Raw genomic sequence first — 23,857 nt, 5'->3', positions numbered from 1 at the left:
AATATGGCAGGATTTCAGGATTTCTTCTCTGCAAAATATTTCATCCTTTTTTGAGTATTTTGGGAACTCTGTTCCTCAAGTATGCAATTTATACAATAGCTAGATGACCCTATTGAATAATGCACCAGGCCCAGAGTCAGGAAGACCTAAGTTCAAATCCAGCCTCATACAACAGGTATGACCCCAGGACAAGTCACTTAATTCTGTTTGACTCAGTTTCCTCTTCTATAAAATAAGGTGAAAGGGCAGGTGTGTTGCATAGTGGATCAAACCCTAGACCTGGAGTCAGGAGGACCTGAGTTCAGATCCTGTCTCAGACATTTAATGATTACCTAGCTGTGTTACCTTGGAAAGTCACTTAACTCCATTGCCTTGCAAAAACAACAACAAAATGAGCTAAAGTGGGAAATGTCAAAACACTGCAATTTCCTTACCAAAAAAATGCTAAATGTAATCAAGAAGAATACATTCTATCTTTGGTCATAATTCTTCTGTCCATGGTTTACCACCTCCATGGATAGTACCAAAATGACCTATATTTCTCCATTTTTTCATTGATAAGGTTAAAAAAATTTCTTGCTGTATACTATCTTATTATGAGTAATTATGATTACACCATAATTTCTAATAGTACCCAGAATAATGGCTTGCACATTTTGATGAATGAGTGATAAATGATATAAAAATTAACAAAACTGTCTTACAGTTTTTTTTTTATTTTAAATATCTTTACAATATGACTCAGACTCTTTTTGTAGACTATTTTCTCATTATCACCCCCTCTAACCAAACTAATCTACAGGGTGTTCCCTATAACCAATATCCCATTTCCTTCTTTAGCATAGCTTGTTGTCCTTCATGCCTGAAATACTTTCTTTCTTCATTTCTACCTTATGGAACATTGAGTTTCCTTCAAAGCTCAGCATAATTCTGACCTCCATTCCTGATCCCACAAGTTATTAATTCTCTTTCTACTCCCAAATTAGTTTGTAAGTACTTTGTAAATATTCTATATTAAATGTATGTGAATACAGGTTCTCCCCTCTCCCCACCTTATGGATTCCATTAAAAAAATATATATATGTATTCCCAGTTTCTAGCACAATACTGGTGAGCTAACTTTTTTTTTATTAAAAGTGACTCATTTTTTTTATATTTTTAAAATAATCTCAAAGAATCCTAAGAAAAAAAAAATTGCAGCCTGTACCCTAGTAGTCCTGGGCTCTCATTTGAGATTACCATCATACTTGATAAATAATACATACATAATGAATGATTGTTGACTATTGACCCAGACCACAATCCTCCTTTACTTTATGAAAACCTGATTTCCTTCATAAAGAGGAAAATCACAATGACCTGCCATGTATATGTGAATAGTTATTGATTTTTTGGATTCTGGTATGTTAATTTTTCTTTGAATAATCATAATTCCAAGAATAATATATAGCATAACTGATGTTTTACCTCTTGTACCACCTTTAATATAGTTATTCTGGGTAGGAAACTTGGAAATGAAATATTAAAAATGTGCCTCAATGGTTAATTGACTCATTAATCACATTTAAAAGTTCCATCCACCTATATAATCAACTTCTGTCTTTTGCTTATATAAAATGTTTCTGTGAAAGAAGTGTTTTCAGAAGTAAATTTACTATCTTTCAGAAATTAACAGAATATTTGCTTTAGTCACTATCACTAATGGACAAAAAAGATCTTTCATATTAAGTAGACCTATCATTAATGAACAGAAGTATCTTTCATAAAAGTAGGACTTCTTAGTCACAACTTTTTTTTTCAAAATTAAGTCTAGGGTTTTGCAGGAATTTAGTAATTTTCCAGCCTGAATATGCTTTTTTTGGTAAATATCAGTTTCTGTTGTCAACATTGTCTTTAAATGTAAAATGGCTCTTGTTGTTTTTTGGAAATATTGAAAGCAAGATTTCCATGTGAAACTGTCACTTGCATCTCAGGGAATAATCAAGAAAAAAAATTAAGTAAGGGAGGACACTACCATCTCCACCGTCTTACTAGTTCTTTTGGATTCCAAGTCATAAATGACTTTCTTGAAAAATGGTACTGTTATATTCTGAAATATACTGATGCCAAATAAAATATATGCAACAGGATTTATAGCAAGAGCTTAAGGAAGGGGCCGGAGAGTCTCCTTTTTCTTAATACCATATGTGTGTGCTTGGTTCCATTTTTTTCCTTTTTTTTCCTCTTTTTTTTATACTTTACAGCTGGTGCCCCTAGCATCAGTCTGGACTCATTCTGGTTCTACAAACATAGACTCTGCCATACGCTGTTCTGGAGTTGTCTTTTTTCAGCCATGGTTTGTGAGAAATGATGACAAACAGAGGAAAAGACAGTGGTGAAAGAGGGTTGAGATATTTCAATCTACCCTTCTGTTCAAAGATGCTGTTTTATTTTGTTTTTCAGTCTTTGTTGTACATCATAGGCTGCCACATGTATCTGCCTCATTCTATCATGTAGATGGGTATAGGTAGGGTTTAAACAAGCAAGCGGGTTTGGTTCTGCTCTTGGGAGATGGTGAAAAGCTGATTGGGGAGATCTAAGGGACTTGCAGAGGGTGAAAACATACTAAGAGCATCATAGACAGGCTACGAAGGTCTTCCGAATTATATATTACTCCTATGATGAGATCCAAAATGCCAACAGGTGTCAATCAATCCTAGATGAGACTGGTAGTGCCTATTTAATTCTTCTTTAGTTTTGACCATCTTTTTCCTTGAGCAAGGTCTAGTTGAAACTGATGAGACCTTGACTTTCATAATTGATATATCTGGCTTCACACACATCTCCCAGAGTTGCCTGCCTGAACTTCTTTCTCCAAGCCTGAAAGTGTTTGAATAATTGTACAAATGCTTCTTATTGTAGCCATGGGTACATCTGTGAACCAGTGCACAGCTAAAGCACCCTGGCTTTTGACTCATGTAGACAAATTCACAATATTGTTAGACTGTGATTTATGATTGTTTAGGGAGTTGAAAAATCACTTTGATGTGAACTGTTGCTCTTCGAACATATTCCAGATGCATTAAGACCCCAGATGTTAACAGAAAATAACAACAACAACAATAATAACAAACTAGGTGAATATTAGAAGTGAAGAAGCCATCCATATTTGGAGTTTGGCAGAATCTTGAACTCTCTTACACATATTTTGGGTTCAACAATATTTGTTTGGCCAAGCCCTTTTCCCTTAATTTTTAAACCCCTGAGTATTCCACAGAAAATTTAATCCATATGTTCTTGATTCACTAGCTCTTAAATCATCAAAATGTTGTTTTGCAAGAGCTTTTGGGAGCTCAAGAAGGTTTATCAGACACTATACAAGTTCTCTAAAATGTTTCTTACCTTGACTCACATATCCCATTGGGCTTAAACCCAGACTCCTGCAGTTTGACTCTAAATTTTAAATCAACAAAGTTTGAAGGTGTTCCAAAACTTTCCTTATTATACTCACTACAACCTATTAGAGAGAGGGACTATGATCATTGAAAGTGTAGGTGCTATATATAGTATCTAAATCAATGTAAGAAAAAGTCAGGAATTGATAACAGGTCTTTGCAGGGAAGAATTAATAGGTGAATATATCTTTTTGAACATTTTGTCTCTCCACTGCCTTCAAACAAATTGTATACTGCTTCATTTTACTTCAATATATATAAGAAAATATAATTTTAATGACTATTCTGATAACCTTGTCTGACCAAAATGGATGGGACAAAGGATTTGGGAATAGATTTTTTAGCATGCATCTTGTGATTTCTACAATCATCTAAGAAGAGTCATTCTTTCCAATTTTTGTGATTTGACATTGTCCAAAGTATAAGGTTATGTGGAATAAATAACTAATTGGGTTAATTTAATAGTAGGTTAAAACTTTCTTTTATTTTGTCTAAAAGGCACATTAAAACTGTGCAATTTTCAAGTGGTCTTAGAAATCTAAAGTAGATTTACTTGAAAAAAATATATAGCATTCCTACTGCTGAGTTTATGGTGGGAGTTGCTGGCATGCTTCCAGTTCACCGCATGAAAAACTAAGCTGCCTGTATAAGTGCAGAATTTAGTGTTGGGTCTTAAGGTTTTGTTTGGCATCTTGCCAATGATGTTATGCATTTAGCTGGGAAAATTGCCTAGAAGTTAATTGAGAGGAAAACACTAATATACAACACCCCCCCCCCCTTTAAAAAAAGCCATGGATATGCATATGGTGCTGTTCATTGATAAGATTTGTAAGTCTGTAGTAAAGAACTATTGTAGAATTGATTCTAAGATTACTTAGTTAAGTTATTACACATACTCCCACTGTTTTAATCTTGGACATATAAATGTTGCATGGGGAAAATTTAACTAGAAACACTATTTTCTTCCAAAGTCCTTGTACCAATGAAGATCTTCTTAGAGACATATCTGATGAAAGCTCAGACATTGATCCAGAAATTCAACATGAGGTAGGACTTATTCATCCTCTACTTTCCGCATTTCAAAAAAGGGAACTTTCTATTCAGTACTTCTTCCTGTCTCTTTCTAGAAGTGTCTGGGAACCTTATTGGGTTTTGACCTTTTGTACAAGAAATGTTTTTGACTCTCAATTGTACCCATCCCCTCTCCCCAACCACTACTCTCCTACTTCCAGTAGTCTCACCAGTACCTTAAAGAAGTGAAAGTAATTTTATGTTTTTAATATTGTTTGTCATTTTCCTCCATAAGAGTAATATCCTAATGATGCTGGGAAATGATGCAGAGAATTGTAAATGTAGCCAAAACAAAAACCGTCATCTTAAATGCTATTAAATCTTGTAAAATGGATGGAGGTTCCCACTCTTGAGACATAAACTAATCCCCTGTTGATTGTATCCTGTCTCCCCTTGATATTGTTGTCTGTATCTTGTCCCCCATTTTTCCTTTCACCTAACTCCCTAAGTGCCACCCTCTGTTTAACCTACCATAGAAGAGTATATCACAGGAAATTCTGCCCTTTCCAACTCTTCCTTATATCCAAGATAGGACTTTCTCATGCTCTTTCTTAACCCACATGGAGCACTGTGGGTCTCACCATGTGGCCAGGTTAAGCCAATTCTCATGGCTGCCTCTGCCTCTCTCTCTCTCTCTCTCTCTCTCTCTCTCTCTCTCTCTCTCTCTCTCTCTCTTTCTCTCTGACTTCACTTGGCCTGTCCTCAGGGTGCTTACTGTGTTTCTTACTAATTTTGGCCTGTGTATTTTTTAACAATATTTTGCTATAATAAAATCCTGAGCATTATTAACATCCCAGAGACCTATGAATTCCTTCACCTTTTCAGTGACCTTTAATCTTCTGTCTTCAATCTCTAAAGCTTCATTAATCAGCAACATTTAGGTAGGGGTTAGGGAACAGGTATTTATACAGGATCTCATATCCTAGTCATTGGTCAAACACTTAATAATTATTTCATTTGATATTCACAACCCTGGGAGATAGGTGCTACTATTATTTCCATTTTATAGTTGAGGCATGCAGAGTGGAAGTGATTTGACCAGATTCACCCAGTTAGTTCTGAAGGTGGCCGAGACTGAATTTGAACTCAGACCTCTGCTGCCAGGAGAACTGACCTTGTAGTCAGGAACACTGAGGTTCATCTTCCACCTCTGATACACACTGACTGTGTCTCTTAAATTCAACAATCCAGAGAATAAGTTGTAGAGAAGGTGATGAGAGAGGAAGGAAATTCTCTTACCACCAAAATCACAAGTCTGATACAACTAATGCTCAATCCACTTCTTTAATTCAAAATCATGGATCCAGATTCATGGAAAGGAATGCAGAGGACTTGCAGCCCATTCCTCTGGTTTATAGCCCTTGAAGTTAATTTACCCTGGGACATGCAAAGCAAAAGTCTACCAGGTAAAATTTGAACCCAGGATCCTCTTTCTCCATAGATAGTACATCTTCCACTACATTTGTTTCATTAACTCTTTCAAGTACAGGTAGATTCCCCCTCTAACCGCCCCCCCCCCCGGCTTTTATTTCCTCTTGCTTTTGTAGGTAACCTTCCTAGGAGAGCTCAAGGTAGTTGATTACTTATTTTTTGATGTGATCATTTACATCTCAGAAATCTAAAACCATTAGACCAAACAGACATGAAGCAAGAAATAAGCAAGCATGGCTTGATTGATCATTGATGATCGAGACTTAAAAATTTGATGGAGAAAATGTTAATAATAATAATAAGAAAACAGTGTTATGAATACATATTTTGGTGGGGAGAGGGCTTCTCTAACTCTTCCCTGCCTACCCCCAATTCCCCATTAGTATTTTTTACTTTAAGGCTATCATTTATCTATTCTATATGTATTTTGTGATAGATACATAAGTTGACTCACCAATTTGATTGTAAGTTCCTTGAGAAAAGGGATTGTTTTTGTTTTTATTCATCTCCCCAGCACTTTGCAAAATTTCTGGTACCTAAGAAGTACTTAATAAATGTGTACTGATAGCTTTTTTTGTATTATATGTAGTTTATTGGTGTTTGCTTTTATTATTTCCCTACCTCCTGATAATTAACAACCTTCATAAATTCATCCTATTTTCTTTTACTCTTTTCTGCTTTACCCCTCCCTTCTTGTCTCTGCTGCTTTGCCTTCTCCTCCAAAATCTCCTTGATTGCCCTAAGCTGCAAAGGAGTACTGGAGGTCCCAGGGAGTCATTTAAGGAGATGTCAGCTTATTTCAGTTCTGTCTTTAGTCTTGCAAGAAAAGGAGGTTGGGATTTTGCTTTCTTTTGTTTTTCTTTCTAGTGTGCCCTGAAACTAAATCTTACCTGTGGGAACCCAGTAACATAGTATAATGTCACACTGGGAACTGAATGATAGTTTCTGGTTGGTATCCTCCTGTCCCTTCCTTCATACCCATCCCAAATCAACCCACCCTTTTTTTTTTTAGATTTTCTTTTTTGTTTTTCTGCTTTGTCAGAGAGACTATCAAACTTTTGTATTTTTTAAAAGTGAGTTTCTAAGAAATGTAGTTCAGCCTGAAATTACTACGCCTTACTGCCTAATCACAGAACACATCAATGAGCTGGCTATTGGTCATTTCTAAAGAGTTACTATGCTCCCACTCCCTGCTAAAAGACTTGATGGGGAGGGGGAAGGTAGAGGGACATTGAAAGACAGGGATAAACAAAATGGGGGGAAGTTGCATTTGAGCTAGAAAGGAAAAACAGTTATCCTCTTCCAATTATGGCTCCTGTCCTTTTGTACCTGCCCTGTAGCCTCATGATGTGCTGAAGCTGAGAAGACTTGAGCAAAGGAAAAACAATGATATTTGGCTACTGTATGAACTCCCTCTCCTTACACTTAATCCTGTTCTTATTGGGACCTTGTGCTGAAAGCTGATAATTTTGGTGGGCCCTGAAAGAAAGCCAGTGGGTTGAATTCCTGCCACCAGCCCCTTGATAATGAATAGGCTTAATGAATGCTAGTAAGTGGTAGGAATCTGTGGCCAGCTGCATCAGGGCAGGTAATACGGCTCAGATTTAATTGGGAGCAGGTATTGGAAGGCTGTATTACTTTAATTGGTGAGGGGTTTTCTAAATGGAAAGGACAAAGTATAATGGACAAATTGTGCTGTACAATAGCACTTAAGCTGGGATTGTATGCATTCGTTAATCTGCTGAGGAATGAGGCAATTCTAAACAATTTTCTCAGTGAAACCAACTCCAGAAAGCTTGTCCCTTTTGTTCTCTCTTGGGAAAATGCAAGATTGAAACAGAAAATACCTTTACCAAGGCAATCATTTGCCACGTGTGGAAAGCGGATACAGCTGTAAACTATGAAAAAGGGATCTTTGTAGTACAATAAAGGATGGAAAAAGAGATAAAGCTGGGGATAAGAGTGGGCCTGTCACTGCATCCAAAGGAGAAATAAAGTGATGACATTTACAGTGACAGATGAGACTGTAAAGAGAACTCAGAACAATTTATAGAGGGAAATTTGATATTTAAAAGAAAGGGCTGTGATAATTAAAAGTAGCATTACATTAAACTGTTACGCATGTCATTAATGACAGAAGGGAACTGCTGCCTTTTGAAAAGCTAATGATTCCTACAGATCTGCTCTTGAAACTCTGTCTCTTCTCTAGGTTCTGTCACTATGGGTTGCATTTAGGGATAGATCATTTGATTGTTTCACTGATTTTTAATACTAACAACCATTTAATTGGAATTATCTTCCACAAAAACTTTCAGGATATCAAAATAGCATTTGCCCATATATGTGACATCTTCATGTGTCTAGGATTGAATTGACTGTGACTTGTGTGCATAACCAAAGGCCAATGTTATCATGACCTTGGTTTAAAATGAGCCCAAATCCTATTTCTGTTCTTGAAACTCATCTTTGTTTGTTCATTAGTTCATATTTGTATGATGATAGTAAATATTATTTTTATGCAGTGGTATTTATGAGAAAAAAATGACTTCCAGATCTACACTTCACATAAGTAGATTTGAGAAGACTGGTTAGTCATTTTTTAAAAAAAACAGTATAAGTGTAATGAGTTAAGAGCAATTGTAACTGAGCTGTATTAACGAAACTTTTGCTCTTATATATTTCATTACAGGTGGGAAAAGTAGACGGATTGTATGTCCTTTGGACATTCATGTAGATCTGGCAATGGGAGGAGCAAAACACAAGGAAGCATAGTTTGAAGCTTGAACAGGCTTTCCCAGGATCCCCAGGTGGGTTTCATGTATTGCTTAATGTTGAAAATGAGACAGATTCAGCTTTCTACACTGGTTGTAAAGGCTGAATTATCTTTCCTTGGCTATTGTTCCTGGCTAGAACTAAATGCACAAAGCTACAGTTGATTTAGCAAATTCTCTGAGAGGAAAACTAGCTTTCAACACATTTGGCTCCCTATTGATCAGCCTGGATTTCAGACTTGGGCTCACCAACTATTTTTTTAATTGAACATGAAAAAGAACATGAATATAATATTAAGACAAACCCTCACTGACTTTTATACAATTTGAAAAGCATAGAGTATAATGAATACTTCCTATCTGTGGGAAAAATCACTGTAGGTTAGAAGCAAAGAATAAAATTGAGGAAAGACAAGCAGATCACAAAAACCAAAGTCTGTCAGAAGTTGAGTAAGGGATGGTAGACACAAATGCCCAGGTACTGAAAGAGCAGCAAAATTTCAAAATATAAACAGCCAATGGACTCCATTTTCCTAACAATTTAAAGAAGATGAAGCAAAGAAGACAAAAAAATCCAAAAGGGCTAAGCCATTAAAATTTAAAACGCTGAATTACTGAGAAATATGTAGATATAGGGGAAAGGAAATATGCAGACATATTTGATCACAAATTATTTTTGTTTTAGAAATTGTGGAGAATGATCATGTATGGATTCTTTGTAATATTACACTCCAACATGATGCTTTTCAATTGATTTGTTTGTTTTGTTGTGTGTGTGTATTTGTGTGGAGAGAAATGGGCATAATATATAACTACAATACACACAATCATCATGAAAGCATGACATGGAAGAAATTTTAGGAAATCATTTTGGCAAAAAAATGTCAAAGAATTGTTCGTGACCATTCCATTTCTTCCCAACCCCTTCACCACAACCTGTCAGAAAAGAGAAAAAAAAACAAATAAACCCAAAATTCCAATACATGCTACAACCACATAAACAGGAATTAGCAACACCAGACCATAGAAAGATTTGTTGTTCCAAAAAAAGATCATTTCTATTGGTTCTAGAGAGACAATTTATGAATACTGATTGTTGGGAAAAGTAGCTAATCTGATGGAATAACCTTTGATGGACTGAACTCCCCCTGTCTCTTTGTCTCTGTGTCTCACTCTCACTCTGTCTGTGACTCTATGCCTCGGATTCTGTGTTTGTCTGTCTCTTTGTCACTCTCATTTTCTCCTATAATTTCCCTACCCATAGATAAAAAACATAGCCACCAAATAGCTAAAATGAGATTTAGTGACTGGGAAGAAGGAAATCCCATATCCTGCATCTATAAGGCACAATTGGCTATAGTCAGGAATCCTTAACTATATATATTTTAGGGATCAAATGACCAATTGCAAGATATATTTTGATTTCAAGGTTCTTCTATAACATTACGTATTAGAATCAATTGTGATGTGGATACTAGCAACTGCTAGTTAAATTATGAGAATAATTTCTGACTGTGCCAAAATCTCAATCCAAATGGAGGATAACTTAGAAGAGAAATTTATTTTAAAAATGTGGTTTTGATATAGAGTATCATGAATGTAGAAGAAACAACATCTGTAAATTTTTTAATACTATTAAAATCTGGAAATCTTGTTAAGGCTGTGGAAAGGTCTTTGCTCTTAAGATATAAATTGACTCCTAAAGTTTCATTGTTTAATGTAAAATTTATATCCTGTCTCCTCATTTCTGACAGCCAGTCTTCAACCCTCAACCTGGTTCCTGTCATGTAAGGGAAGAGCGTTTTCCCCTTTTGCCCTCAGTGTCCAGATAAGGGGCAAGGCTATAAAACCTAAGCTGTACCTCTTCTTGAGACTGCATTTCTCTGTTGACCCATTCAGCTCTCTGTCTTTATCCTTACTTTTCATCTCCCTCTTGCTGTCTCTTTCTCAGTCTCTACCAAGCAACCATGCTTAGCCTTTTGTTATTCATTTGGTCTTAAGTTTTTGTTGACCTTTCAGGAGGAGGAAAAGTTTCTTTAACCTATTTACTTTGCTATATTTCATAATAAAATCCTGAGAAGTTTATAAATCCAAGAGAGAGCTGTGAATTCATTCATCTTTCAGTGGCCCCCAAATTCTCATACTTACCTGGTTACCCCAGATACCATCAGCACCAGTTTCAAGTCTTGCATATGATACTCTCTTTGTGACCGTGAGCAAATCACACTTTCTCTTACTTCAATTTCTTCATTTATAAAATGAAGATTTGGTCTACATAGGCTCTGAGGTGCCCTCCAGGTTCAAAGACCTAGATGCATGATATGCTGTTGTCCTATAGCTTTTATAATGAACTCTGTCTTTGCTTGCAAGACATTATTACTTAAAATGTCTGTCATAGTATTATAAATACATGAGCCCTTTTGTGGTATGAATCAGGTTAGAGGCAGCACAGGGAGACTTGTCCTATAAATTCATGGATATGGTCAACCACTGGTGGAGAAATTCATTTTCCCAATATAGATCACAATATAAAACTTTCAATTTTAAGAAGCTACATAGAAATATATTGAGAAATGGCATAAATTTCCCATAGTCATTCAGCTGGTAGATATCAAAATGGAACTTGAAGCCAGGTGTACTGAACTCCAAAGTCAGACCTCCTCTGCTCTACTCTCATAGTGATTTTATTTATAAAAATTAATATAAGAGATATCTATAAAACCTCATTATAATGATATGATTGTAAAGTTGGGATTGCTTCACTAAGAGATAGTAATTGAGCAAACAGTTTTAACCTACATCTCCATTTATATCAAGAGCAGTGGAACTTATGGTACGATGGGGAGTCATGATTGGAATAAATGGCTAGGGGCAAGACAAGTTCAAGTTCAAAAGAAATTGTCTAAACAAGCCAGGTTTCAGCTCAACATCATCTACGATTCCACTGTGTTCCATTAGGATCTTATAATCATATTTGTTTCAATAACCTACCAATTATGCCAATACAATGGAGATCACAATAAGGTTCCCACATGCACCTCTAAAACTTTATATTATGATTAGACTTAAGAAACAGCCAGGAGCTCTTTTTGAATAGCCAGAAGTAAAGGATTCATTTAAAGGAATTCAGTATTATGTTGTAAATGATAAACCCTTAATGGTTGATCCACAGTTCATTGGTGATGTAGAAAGTACTACTAAAAATGTTGTAATTAAGTTCAAATTATTTCCCCCCTATTTTCAGTAACTAGGATCCAGGCAATGTGGTGAAAATCCATTTATAAGTTCAAAAAGAAAATCATAGTGACATAGTGATCTTTGGTAAAAATCAAATAAAAAAATGGAATTTCATATGAAGTCTCTTTTTTATTTTATTACTTCTATAAAATTTTATATTCTGTTTTTTTTAGGTTTTTGCAAGGCAAATGGGGTTAAGTAGCTTTCCCAAGGCCACATAACTAGGTAATTATTAAGTGTCTGAGGCCAGATTTGAACTCAGGTACTCCTGATTCCAGGGTCGGGGCTCTATCTACTGCACAACCTTGCCACCCCAAAATTTTATATTCTAATGAAATTACTTTTAAAAATCAATGACCATGGTCAGTTTAAGTACTGAAGTTAATAATCCTAATTCCTCATACTGAAAATAGGTAATCTATAAACATTTTTAGAACAAATGTGTATGTACAATATTAACCTGACTGTTCACCACTGAGAGCAAGGGAGTTAGAAGGGAGAGTGGAAGGAAATTTTGTAACTTAAAAATATACATTTGTTTATGGATGAATGTTAAAAAAATCCATAACATGTACTTGGAAAAATAAAATATCAATAAAAGGTATGAAAATAATTTTACAATGCTTAAAATAATAGATGTGTTCTAACTCTCATTGGCAAGAGTCTTATCTCTGCTTATGAAACAAAAAACAAAATAAAACAAAATGAAAATATGATCTCTTTTTCCTTTATTGAATGCCTTTGAAAGCTTATGAAATGAATTTGAGCTGTGTGTTACATTTCAAAATCATTCAACTAAATCTCAGATGTATACAAATTTGGTACATTTGTCAGAATGTAATTAATCAATGAAAGGGAGAAATCCTCCCAAGGGAAATGCCCTTTTATCAAGTCACAGTAGACAATGAAACATGAAGAAAGAAAAGAGAAAGTGAAAGGAAATGAAAGTCTTTCATAGTGAAAAACTTTGAGAAAATAGGACCCTTAATATACAAATAAAGCTTTCAAGCAGCCAAACCTCACTAGGGTCCAAGACCTGAGGAATAGTAATAGGGTAACCTGTAACCTGGATTGGGCAAAAGGTGTAGATGGATCAGAAAATAAAGACTTTTAGCCCTAAAACCATTTAACATTATATAGGTTACTGATAGACAAAAAAATACCTTATTTTCCTTTCACTAAAGATGCAGAGAAGGCTTTTACAGAGATTGTCTCAGGATTTGTAACCCCTTGCAACTAAAATGGTTCTAAATGCATATTTATGAAATCATTTGAGAAAAGAGTAACCATATTATTTTCCTTTAGTTCCAGAAATACAGAGGCCATGAAATGTTGAGGATATCCTATGGATAATGTTCTCCAAGGAACGTATACTATTAGATAACAATGGGGTCAATGCTTATTTTAGCCTTATTAACTAATTATTCTTTAGGGATATGGGATTCACAGATTCACATAGAAAAATTTAACTTTTCTAAGATTTTTCTAAAATTATAGGATCATAAATCTCTAATTAAAAAAAACTAAGGTATCTAGTCCAACCTCTTCATTAGGTCAGAGTGATTAGATGCTTTGTCAAGGATCACAAAGATCATAAGAGTCAGAGTTAAGATTTGAACTTAGATAATCTGACTTCAAATAAAGGAGGGACTTTTCTCTATATATCAAAAGGACTTAATGGTTTGGGGTTTTTTTGTTTTCTATTTTTGGTTTCTTTTTTGTGTAAACACATTTGGTAGTGTGGCGAAACTTGGATCCCATCTCAATAACATTATAAATTTATAAGATAAAATACACAGAATTACAAAGGAAACCAAACTTATAAACAAAGCATTTTTAAAAAAGTTAATGGATGCTCTAGTTAAGAATCCCTACTCTATATTATTTTGACAGTAAGCATACATTTTTATCCTCCAATAACTTTTTATTTATCTGTTTATTCATTTAGAATATTACAATTTTCCCCTAATCTTGCTTCCCTCCCCCCATCCCCCACAGCAAGCAGTCTGTTAGTCTTTATATTGCTTCCATGGTCTACAGTAATATAGCTTGAAAGTGATGAGAGAGAAATATTCTTAAGGACAAACAATAAAGTATAAAAGAGAGAACAAAATTATATAATAAGATAACAGGTTTTTTAATGAAAGGTAAGAGTCTTTGTGGTCTTTGTTGGCACTCCACAATTATTTCTCTGGATACCGATAGTATTCTCCATCACAGATTCCCTAAAATTGTCTGTAATTGATGCACTGATGGAATGAGCCAGTCTATTAAGGTTGATCATCACCCCTATGTTGGTGTTAGCAAATACAGTGTTCTGGTTCTGCTCATCTCACTGAGCATCAGTTCATGCAGATCCTTCCAGGTGTTCCCGAATTCCCATTCCTCCTGGTTCTAATACATACATACATACACATACAAACACACACACACACACAAATATATATATATATATATATATATATATATATATATATATATATATATATATATATATATATGCCAAAATTTATTCAGCCATACCATTCCCCAATTGATGGATATTCACTCAATTTCCGATTCTTTGCCACCACAAACAAGGCAGCTATGACTATTTTTATACAAGTGATTTTTTCACCCTTTTTCATGATCTCTTCAGGGTATAGACCCAGTAGTGCTATTGCAGGATCAAAGGGTATACACATTTTTATTGCCTTTTGGGCATAATTTCAAGTTTCTCTCCAGAAAATTTGGATGAGTTCACAGCTCCAGCAACAATGTTTTAATGTCCCAGATGTCCCCTATCCCTTCCAACATTGATAATGGTCCTTTCTGGTTGTATTGGACAGCCTGAGATGTGTGAGGTGGTACCTCAGAAATGCTTTAATTTACATTTCTCTAATGAGTAGGGATTTAGAGCAATTTTTCATAGGATTATGGATCGCTTTGATTTCCTCAGCTGTAAATTGCCTTTGCATATACATTGACCATTTGTCCATTGGGGAATTGCTTGTTTTCTAAATAAAAATGACTCAGTTCTCTGTACATTTTAGAAATGAATCATTTGTCAGATATACTAGCTGTAAAAATTGTTTCCAAATTTGCTACATTTCTTTTGATCTTGGTTACAGTGATTTTTTCTTTTGCAAAAGCTTTTTAATATGATGTAATCAAAACTATCTAGTTTTGGTTTTTTTTTTTTTAGTTTTTGCAAGCCAAATGGGGTTAAATGGCTTGCCCAAGGCCACACAGCTAGGTAATCATTAAGTGTCTGAGGCTGGATTCTAGTTTTGATGTTCTCCATCTCTTCTTGGTCATAAATTGCTTCACATTCCATAAATCTGAGAGTTAAACTATTCCTTGATCTCCTAGTTTACTTATAATATTGGGTTTTTTCCTAACTCTAAATCCCCTCTCCATTTTTATCTTATCTTAGTTTAGGGTGTGAAATGTTAGTCTAATCCAGAATAACTTCCAATTTTCCCCAACACTTTTTATCAAAGAGAAAGTTTTTAATCCCAAAGCTGTACTCTTTGGGTTTATCAAACAACAGATTACTAATAATCATTTCCTATGATTGCACCTAATCTATTCCATTGATCCACCTCTCTATTTCTTAGCCAGTACCAGACAGTTTTGATTACTGATGCTTTATAGTATAATTTTTAGATCTGGTAGGGCTGAGCCACATTCTTTTTTACTTTTTTTTCATTAAATCCCTGTAAATTCTTGATTTTTTAATTTCTCCACATGAATTTAGTTACATATTTTTCTAAATTATTAAAGTAATTTTTTTGGAATTTTGATTAGCTTAATTTAGGTAAAATTGTCATTTTTTATTATATTAGCTTTGCCTATTCATGAGAAGTTGGTAATTGTCCAATCATTTAAATCTGATTTTATTAGGTGTGAGACATGTTTGGTAAATGTTTCCAAAAAGTTTCTGTGTCTGCCTTGGCAGGTTGAATCCCAAATATTTTATATTGTCTGAAGTTATTTGAGTGGGTTTTCTCTTTCTAGCTCTTGCTGCTCTGTCTTGCTAGTAATATATAGAAATACTGAGGACTTATGAGGGTTTCTTTTATATCCTACCAGTTTTCTAAAGTTGCTAATTGTTTCTAATATTTTAGATGATTTATTAGGATTCTATAAGTATACCATCATGTCATCTGCAAACAATGAGAGTTTTATTTCTTCCTTCCACATTCTAATTCCTTCATTTTCTTTTTCTTCTCTTATTGCTGAAGCTAACATTTGTAACACAATATTGAATAGTATTGGTGATAAAGATCATCCTTCTTTTATCCCTGATCTTATTGGGAAAGCTTATAGCTTATCCCCATTGCATATAATGCTTGTTGATGGTTTCAGATAGATACTGCTTATTATTCTAAGGAACAATTGAGTAATTCCTATGTGCTCTAGTGTTGTTAGTAGAAATGGGTGTTGTATTTTGTCAAAAGCTTTTTCAGCATCTATTGACATAATCATATGATTTCTGATAGGTTTGTTATTCATATGAATAATTATACTAATACTTTTCTTAATACTGAACCAACCCTGCATTCCTGAGATAAATCATACTTGATCATAGTGTATTATCCTAGTGATAACTAGCTGTAATCATTTTGCTAAGGCTTTATTTGCATCTATATTCATCAGGGTGATAGGTCTATAATTTTCTTTCCTTGTTTTAACTATTCCTGGTTTAGGTATCAACATCATATTTGTGTCATGGATAAAGTTAGGCAGAGTTCTGTCTTCACCTATATTTCCAAAGGGTTTATATAAAATTGGAACCTACTACTGTTCCTTAAATGTTTTATAGAATTCACTTGTGAAACCATCTGGCCCTGGAGATGTTTTCTTGGGGAATTCAATAATGGCTTGTTGAATTTCTTTTTCTTAGACAGGGTTATTTACTCATTGAATTTCCTAGTCATTTAACCTGGGCAAATAATATTTTTGTCAATATTCATCTATTTCATTTAGATTATCAAATTTATTGGCACGGAGTTGGACAAAATAATTCTGAATTATTACTTTAATTTCCTCCTCATTGGTGGTGAGTTCACCTTTTTCATTTATGATAATAGCAATATGGGTTTTTTCTTTCTTTTTTAATTCAAATTAACCAGAGTTTTCTCAATTATATTGGGTTTTTTTTTTCATAAAACCAACTCTTGGTTTTATTTGTTAATTCAATAGTTTGCTTGCTTTTCATTTTATTAATTTATCCTTTAATTTTTAGAATTTCTAATTTGATATTTAATTGGAATTTTTAATTTGTTACTTCAGTAATTTTTTAGTTTCATGTTTAGTTCATTGATTTCCTCTTTTTCTAATGTATTCATATAAGCATTTAAAGATATAATATATCCCCTGACAGCTGTCTTGGATGTATCCCATAAGTTTTGGTATATTGTTTCATTATTGTCATTATATAGGATGAAATCACTCATTCTTTACATATTTTGTAGATTGACCCACTTATTCTTTAAAAGGAGGTTATTTATTTTCCAAGTAGTTTTAGGTCTATTTCACCCTGGCCTATTATTGCACTATTTCTGCCTTTCTCTAATTGATTATAAGGTTTATAGTCCCTAGTACATCCTCAATTTTTATGTAAGTGCCATGTCCTGCAGAGAAAAAAATGTATATTCTTTTCTGTCCTCATTCAATTTCCTCCTTAGTTCTATCATGTCTATGTTTTCTAACAAGCTATTTCCCTTCTTAACTTCCATCTTGTTTATTTTATGATTAGATTTAACTAAATCTGAGAGTGGGAGGTTGAAATCTCCAAGCAATAGAGTTTTGCTGTTTCTGTCTTCCTGTAACTCCTTCAAATTCTTCTCTAGGAATTTGGATGCTATTCCATTTGTCGCATATATATTTACTTTAGCAATTACACTTTGTTGTTTATAGTACCTTTTAGGAGGATATAGTTTCCTTCCTTTTCTCTTTTAAAGAGATTATTTTTGCAGCTGATTTATCTGAGATAAGGATTGCTAATCCTCATTTTTTCACTGCATTTGAAGCAAAATATATTTTACTCCAACCTTTACTGTATATGTATCTCTCTTCTTCAAATGAGTTTCTTGTAAGCAGTATATTATAGGATTCTGGTTTGAAACCACTCTGCTATTTGCTTATATTTTTGTTTTGTAAAAAAAATTTTACATGAAATATCTTAGGCTATTCCACCTCTCCTTTCTCTTACTCCATGTACATTTCCCTTTTAGCAATTGACTCCATTTTTACAATATATTATAACTTTAAATTCAGTTCTTTCCTGTGCTTCATCTATAAAAGCTCCTTCTACCTTCTCTATTAAATGTGAAGGTTCATATGAATATTATCAGTATGATTTTTTCAATGCAGGAATACATGCAGTTGATGATCATTAAGTCATTCATAATTTACCCTTCTCCTCTGCTGTCTATGCTTTGGTTGAGTCCTGTACTTGAAGGTCAAACTTTCTATTCAGCTCTGGTCATTTTAACAGGAACATTTGAAATTCCCATTTTATTGAAAGTTCATCTTTTCCTCTGGAACAATATGTTCAGTTTTGCTGGGTAGTTGATTCTCGGTTGCATTCCAAGCTCTTTTGCCTTTGGGAATATCATATTCCAAGCCCTATGAGCCCTTAATGTGGTTGCTGCTAAGTCCTTTCTGATCCTGACTGCAGCTCCATGATATTTGAATTGTGGCCTTCTGGCTACTTATAATATTTTCTCTTTGACTTGGGAGTTCTATAACTTGGTTATAATATTCCTGGGGGTTGATTTTTTGGATCTCTTTCTGGTGTAGATCAGTGGATTCTTTCAATTTCTATTTTACCCTCTGCTTCTAGCATATCAGGGCAATTCTCCTGTAGGAATTCTTTAAAAGTGAGGTCAAGACTCTTTTCCTGATCACCACTTTCAGGTAACCCACTAATTTTTAAATTATCTTTTCTGAATCTGTTTTCCGGATCAGTTGTTTTTTCAATGAGATATTTCACATTTTCTTCTAATTTTTTATTCTTTGGGTATTGAACTATTGTGTCTTGATTTCTTACAAAGTCATCAACTTCCTTGAGCTCCATTCTACATCTGAAGGATTTGTTTTCCTCAGAGAGCTTTCTTATCTTCTTTTCCATCTGGCCAATTCTGCTTTTTAAAGCATTCTTTTCCCCAATAACTTTTTTGAATTGTCTTATCTATTTGACCTAAGCTGGTTTTTAAAATGTTATTTTCTTTAGCATTTTTTTTTTTGGATGTCCTTGACTAAGCTGCTGACATCATTTTCACGTTTTTCCTGCATCTCTTTCGTTTCTTTTCCCAATTTCTTCTATCTCTCTTACTTGGTTTTCAAAATCTTTCTTAAGCCCTGTCATAGCCTGAGCCTAACATTTCTTGGTGTCTTTAGAGGTAAAAGCTTGGACTTTCTCATCTGAAGATTGAGTATTTTGATCCTCCTTGGGATAGTAAACAAAGTTTTTGTCAATGGTCAGGTTCCTTTTTTTTTCTGTTTACTTATTTCCCCAGGATGTGCCTGGTTTTGGGGTGCTTCCTGAGCTTTTGAGTTTTATTGAGACACCCCCACAAGGACCTCAGTATGTGAGGTCTGACTTTGAATTACCACAAGCACACCCCTCTGCCACAGGGCTGAGAGGGGGTGGTCCCTCTTATATGGGGGGCCTAGACTGTGATCAGGATCTGAATTTGGTCAGAGGCCCAGAGTCCTGATCCAGGGAAAGAGGACAGAACTTGGAAGTCTTCCTGTGGGCTGAGCACTCAGGGTGCAGCTGCCTTGAGGCTCCTGCTTGCTGGCTCCACAAGCCTGCTTCTGTTTCCTGGATCTGGGTGCAATGAGTGCCATGACAAGCTGAGTGTTGTGACTGGCTGAGGGCCTGGGCTTTGAGCTCGCTCTGGCAGAGGTCTCCCTGCTGATCTTCTAAGTTGTGCTTTGTGCTCCCTGGGGTGCTTATCAGTAAACTGTTTCTGCTGCTGGGAACCATGGCTCCCAGGCACATTGGTGCTGTTCCTGGGAGCCTGAAGTTTCTTCATTCTTGCAGGGCCAACACTCTAACCCCATAAAACAGAGTTTACCCACTATTTTCCAGGTTACCTTGAACTGGAGAGTTGCCTCACTGGATCTTTCTGTGGGTTCTGTCTCTCCAAAATTTGGTTAGAATCATAATTTTAAGATTTTTGAAATATTTTGGAGAGAGCACCTAGGAGAGGCTCTACTCCTGCTGACATATTGGTTTTGCCCCTACTCCCCCCCCATTCACTTACATTTGAAGGGAGAGTTTATTCCATTCCCATTCAAAGTTATAATTAAGTCTTTACGACCCTCAATGCTTCCCTCTGTTTACATTTTTCCTTTTTCCCACTTTATTCATATTCCCCAGGATTTTGTTTCTGAATATCACCACTTGCAGTGTGTTTGCCCCCTATATATATAGCCCTCCTCTCCTTTCTTTCCCCTTTCCCTTTGCCCCTTCTTCCTTCCCTTCCTTCTGTTTGTTCCCATTTTCCTCCCTTTGCCCTTTCCCCCTTTTAATACTTGAAAGGTAAGATAATTTTCTTAACTTAGTGTATGTATGTTAACTTTAAACCAAATCTGATGAGAATAATATTCAGGTGGTTCCCACCTCCTCCCTTCTTCCCCTCCATTGCTCTAGTTCATTTGTACCTCCTTATGTAATGAGATTTACTCCTTTCAATCTCCTCCATCTTCCTGTCTCTTTATTGCCCCCCTTTAAAGGAGGTATTGTTTTTAAATCATTCTATCTGAGGCAAAGAGAAGTCATGAGTTTCCATCAATTCTGACTAAGGAAATTGTCTCTAATAGAGTTACAATTCTCAAGAGTTATGTGCGTTTCTCCAAGGTAGGGGCATAGCCAGTTTCATCTTACTGGATAACAGGTTTCTTTTATTCTTTTTCTTTTTTTAACCTTTTCACATATTTCTTGAGTCCCAGGTTTGAAGTCCAAATTTTCTATTAAACACTGTGCTTTTCACCAGAAAAAGTTGTAAGTCTCCTATTTTGTTAAATGTCCATCTTTTCCCCTGAAAGAGAAGGCTCAGTTTTCTGGACAGCGAATTCTTGTCTGCATTCCCAGCTCCCTTGCTTTTAGGGATATCTAGGCTCTTCATTCCTTTAATGTTGATCACACCAGGTCCTGTGTACTCCTTACTGTAGTTCATTGGTATCTAAATTATTTCTTTCTGGTTACTTGCAGGATTTTCTCTTTTATCTGATAATTCTGGAATTTGGCCCCAATATTCCTTGGTGTTTTCATTTGGGGATCCCTTTTTGGAGGGGATCAATGTATTCTTTCAAAAAATATTTTGCCCTCTAGTTCCATGATCTCAGGGCAATTTTTCATCACTAAATCCCATAATATTAAGTCTAGGCTTTTTTTCTCTTCAATATTTTCAGTGTGTCCAATGATTCTTAAGTTGTCTCTTCTTGTTCTATTTTTGAAGCCAATGGTTTTGCCATTGAGGAATTTTATACTTATTTCTATTTATTCGATTTTTTGGTTTTGAACATATTCTTGCTGACTCATAAAGTCATTAGTTTCCACAGACTCCATTGTCTTTTTAGAGAAGTATTTTCTTCATTTACCTTTTGCAACTCCTTTTCCAATTGGTCAATTCTATTTTTGAAGGAGTTATCCATTTGCCCAATTGAGGTTTTGAGAGAATTATATTATTTTTGCATTTGTCCAATTCTATTTTCCAAGAATTTTTTTCCTTGTTGCAAGGTGTTAATTTTCTCTCCCAAATTTTCCAATTGATTTTTAAACTGTTTCCTGATTTCTTCAATGAAGTGTTTCTGGGCTGTATATCATATCATATTCTCCTCAGAGGTTCTAGATCTCTCTGACTTAGGGTCTTTACCTTCTAGGTAGTTTTCTATGGATGCCAACCCCTTTCTGTTGTCCTTTCTTCATTTTTCTAAGATCTTGTGTTAGGGGAGGGGCTAGTTCACAGAGGTTTGGTGTTGAGGTTGATAGCAGCTTTGTTCACTGGGTTAAATAGTTCCAAGTAGGCCAGCCAGTAGGGAGTGCTGTTTGCTTTCTCTGGAGTGTTTGTGGCCTTGATTTGAGGCCCTCTCCCTAGGCCTGGAGGGTATGGGCTATGCTACTGGATACTTTTATCCTTGAACAACAAGGATTGAGTCCTGGGGCAAGGTAATTACTTGCCCTATTCATAGCAGAAGGTAGCTCTGCTGCCCACACCTGAGCCTGGGGGTGGGAAGGGGGGAAGTTGTTACTGTGTTTGTTCTCAGAAAAGGGTTCAGTTGAAATGAAGGTATGGAGTCTGAGATCCTCCAGACCAGGGCAGTCCAGGGGATGACTGCAACTCTCCATGCTAGACCTCTCCCTCCAGCCCTGCTGGAGTGCCCCAGACCATCAATCCCACAACTAAAGCTTCCGTGCCTTAGCTGGCTCTTGGACCACGGCTCCTACAGTCAATGCCTCCATGGCTGATCTTAGTTTAGTCCCATTCTCACCCTGCCCCTGCTAGCTCTCTGCTTTCTGCTCTCAACTCACCCAGAATCCTCGGGACAGACCTTGTTGGTAGATGTTCTTCTCCTTGCTTCTTTTACTGGGCTTTGTCAATTGAATTTCTGTTGAGAGGTTTGTTTCTTATATATGAGGGAAGATCAGGAGACCTTAGCACAATGAGTGTCTTCTCTCTGCCATCTTAGCCAGAAGTCCAATCACTTTCTCTATTTCTGTGTCTCTGTTTCTTTGTCTCTGGCTCTCTCTCTCTCTCTCTCTCTCTCTCTCTCTCTCTCTCTCTCTACCTGTCCAATCAGTCTGTCCATCTGTCTCTCTGTATCTGTCTCAGTTTCTGTCTCTGTCTCTAAGTCTCTCTATCATTGTCTCTGTCTCACTTTCTTTTCATCTTTTTCTCCCCACCACTTCCTCCTGTTAAGTTTCCTTCAGACCTCCCCTGATGCAAAAACTTGACAATGAAGGTTGATTTCTTACATACCATTTCTTGCTTCTTTTTTCCTTGACTCTACTTATAATGCCAGCACCTTATTTAAGGCCCCATCATGGCTTGCCTAGATAATAGCATTAGCATTATAGGATCATATTTGTTTCAATAATCTACTGTCTTCTCATTTTTTCTGAACTGGTCATGAAAGGCCAGGCCTTGAGTAGTTTAGGCAAAATGCTGTAATAAAGGAGATACTTATAGATCATTCAATACTTAATAAAAGGAGATTTATTTAGTCATTTTAGGAAAATGCTATTCAAAAATGATATGCATGATGACATTTTGAGTTGAATCAGGTGAATGAAACTTCCTTGTTTGAATCCATAGTGATAAGGTAGTGTCTGGAAATTCTTTCGACTCCTTTGTCCTCTGGTGAACAATCTGGGGAGTCATCAGCTTGATGCCTCAGCACTCTGATTCACTTAGGTTTTAAGGATGTTAACCTATTCTAATTTGAATGTTAGGGGTTAAGGTTTTGCTCTATCTGACTTTAATGCTGACTTTCCCCCTCTGTCATTGTTTCTTTTGTATTCTTTCAGAATCTATAACCTCAGGAAGAAGATTGCCTTTACTTGGAGAACATGAAAAGTACCTGAGTATTTTGGAAAGTACAGTACTCAAAATTCAGAAGATCTGAGGTGGAATTATTAAGTGTGGGATCACAGGCAAGTCTTTTCTTTTTCTCATCTAAACTTCAGTTACTTTATCTATAAAATGTAGATCAAAATGCCTATAAAACCTACTCAAGGTATTGTATTTTAAAACTCAAATAAAATTATATTTGTATGATGCTTTGTTAAGTTTAAAATTATATATATATATATATAACATTAATAATTATTCTTTTGATAATAGTATATGGATTCCCCTATTTTTCTATAAATTCTCAATTCATGAGTTATAATTAGTTATAATAATAAACCAA

General features: G+C 35.4%; 1 long non-coding RNA gene across 1 annotated transcript in view; it reads left to right on the top strand.

The window, feature by feature from the left end:
• Positions 1-23,591, top strand: part of LOC141491965 (uncharacterized) — a 256,546-nt gene extending 232,955 nt beyond the window's left edge. Inside the window, exons 3-4 of the long non-coding RNA XR_012469814.1 lie at positions 8,626-8,743; positions 23,472-23,591. This is a non-coding gene — a long non-coding RNA (uncharacterized LOC141491965). The remainder of the gene's footprint in view (positions 1-8,625; positions 8,744-23,471) is intronic.
• The last annotated feature ends 266 nt before the right edge of the window (positions 23,592-23,857 follow it).

The sequence above is a fragment of the Macrotis lagotis genome, chromosome 6 (assembly GCF_037893015.1).
Source record: "Macrotis lagotis isolate mMagLag1 chromosome 6, bilby.v1.9.chrom.fasta, whole genome shotgun sequence".
Lineage (NCBI taxonomy): Eukaryota > Metazoa > Chordata > Mammalia > Peramelemorphia > Peramelidae > Macrotis > Macrotis lagotis.
This window is presented reverse-complemented; position numbering and strand designations above follow the sequence as displayed.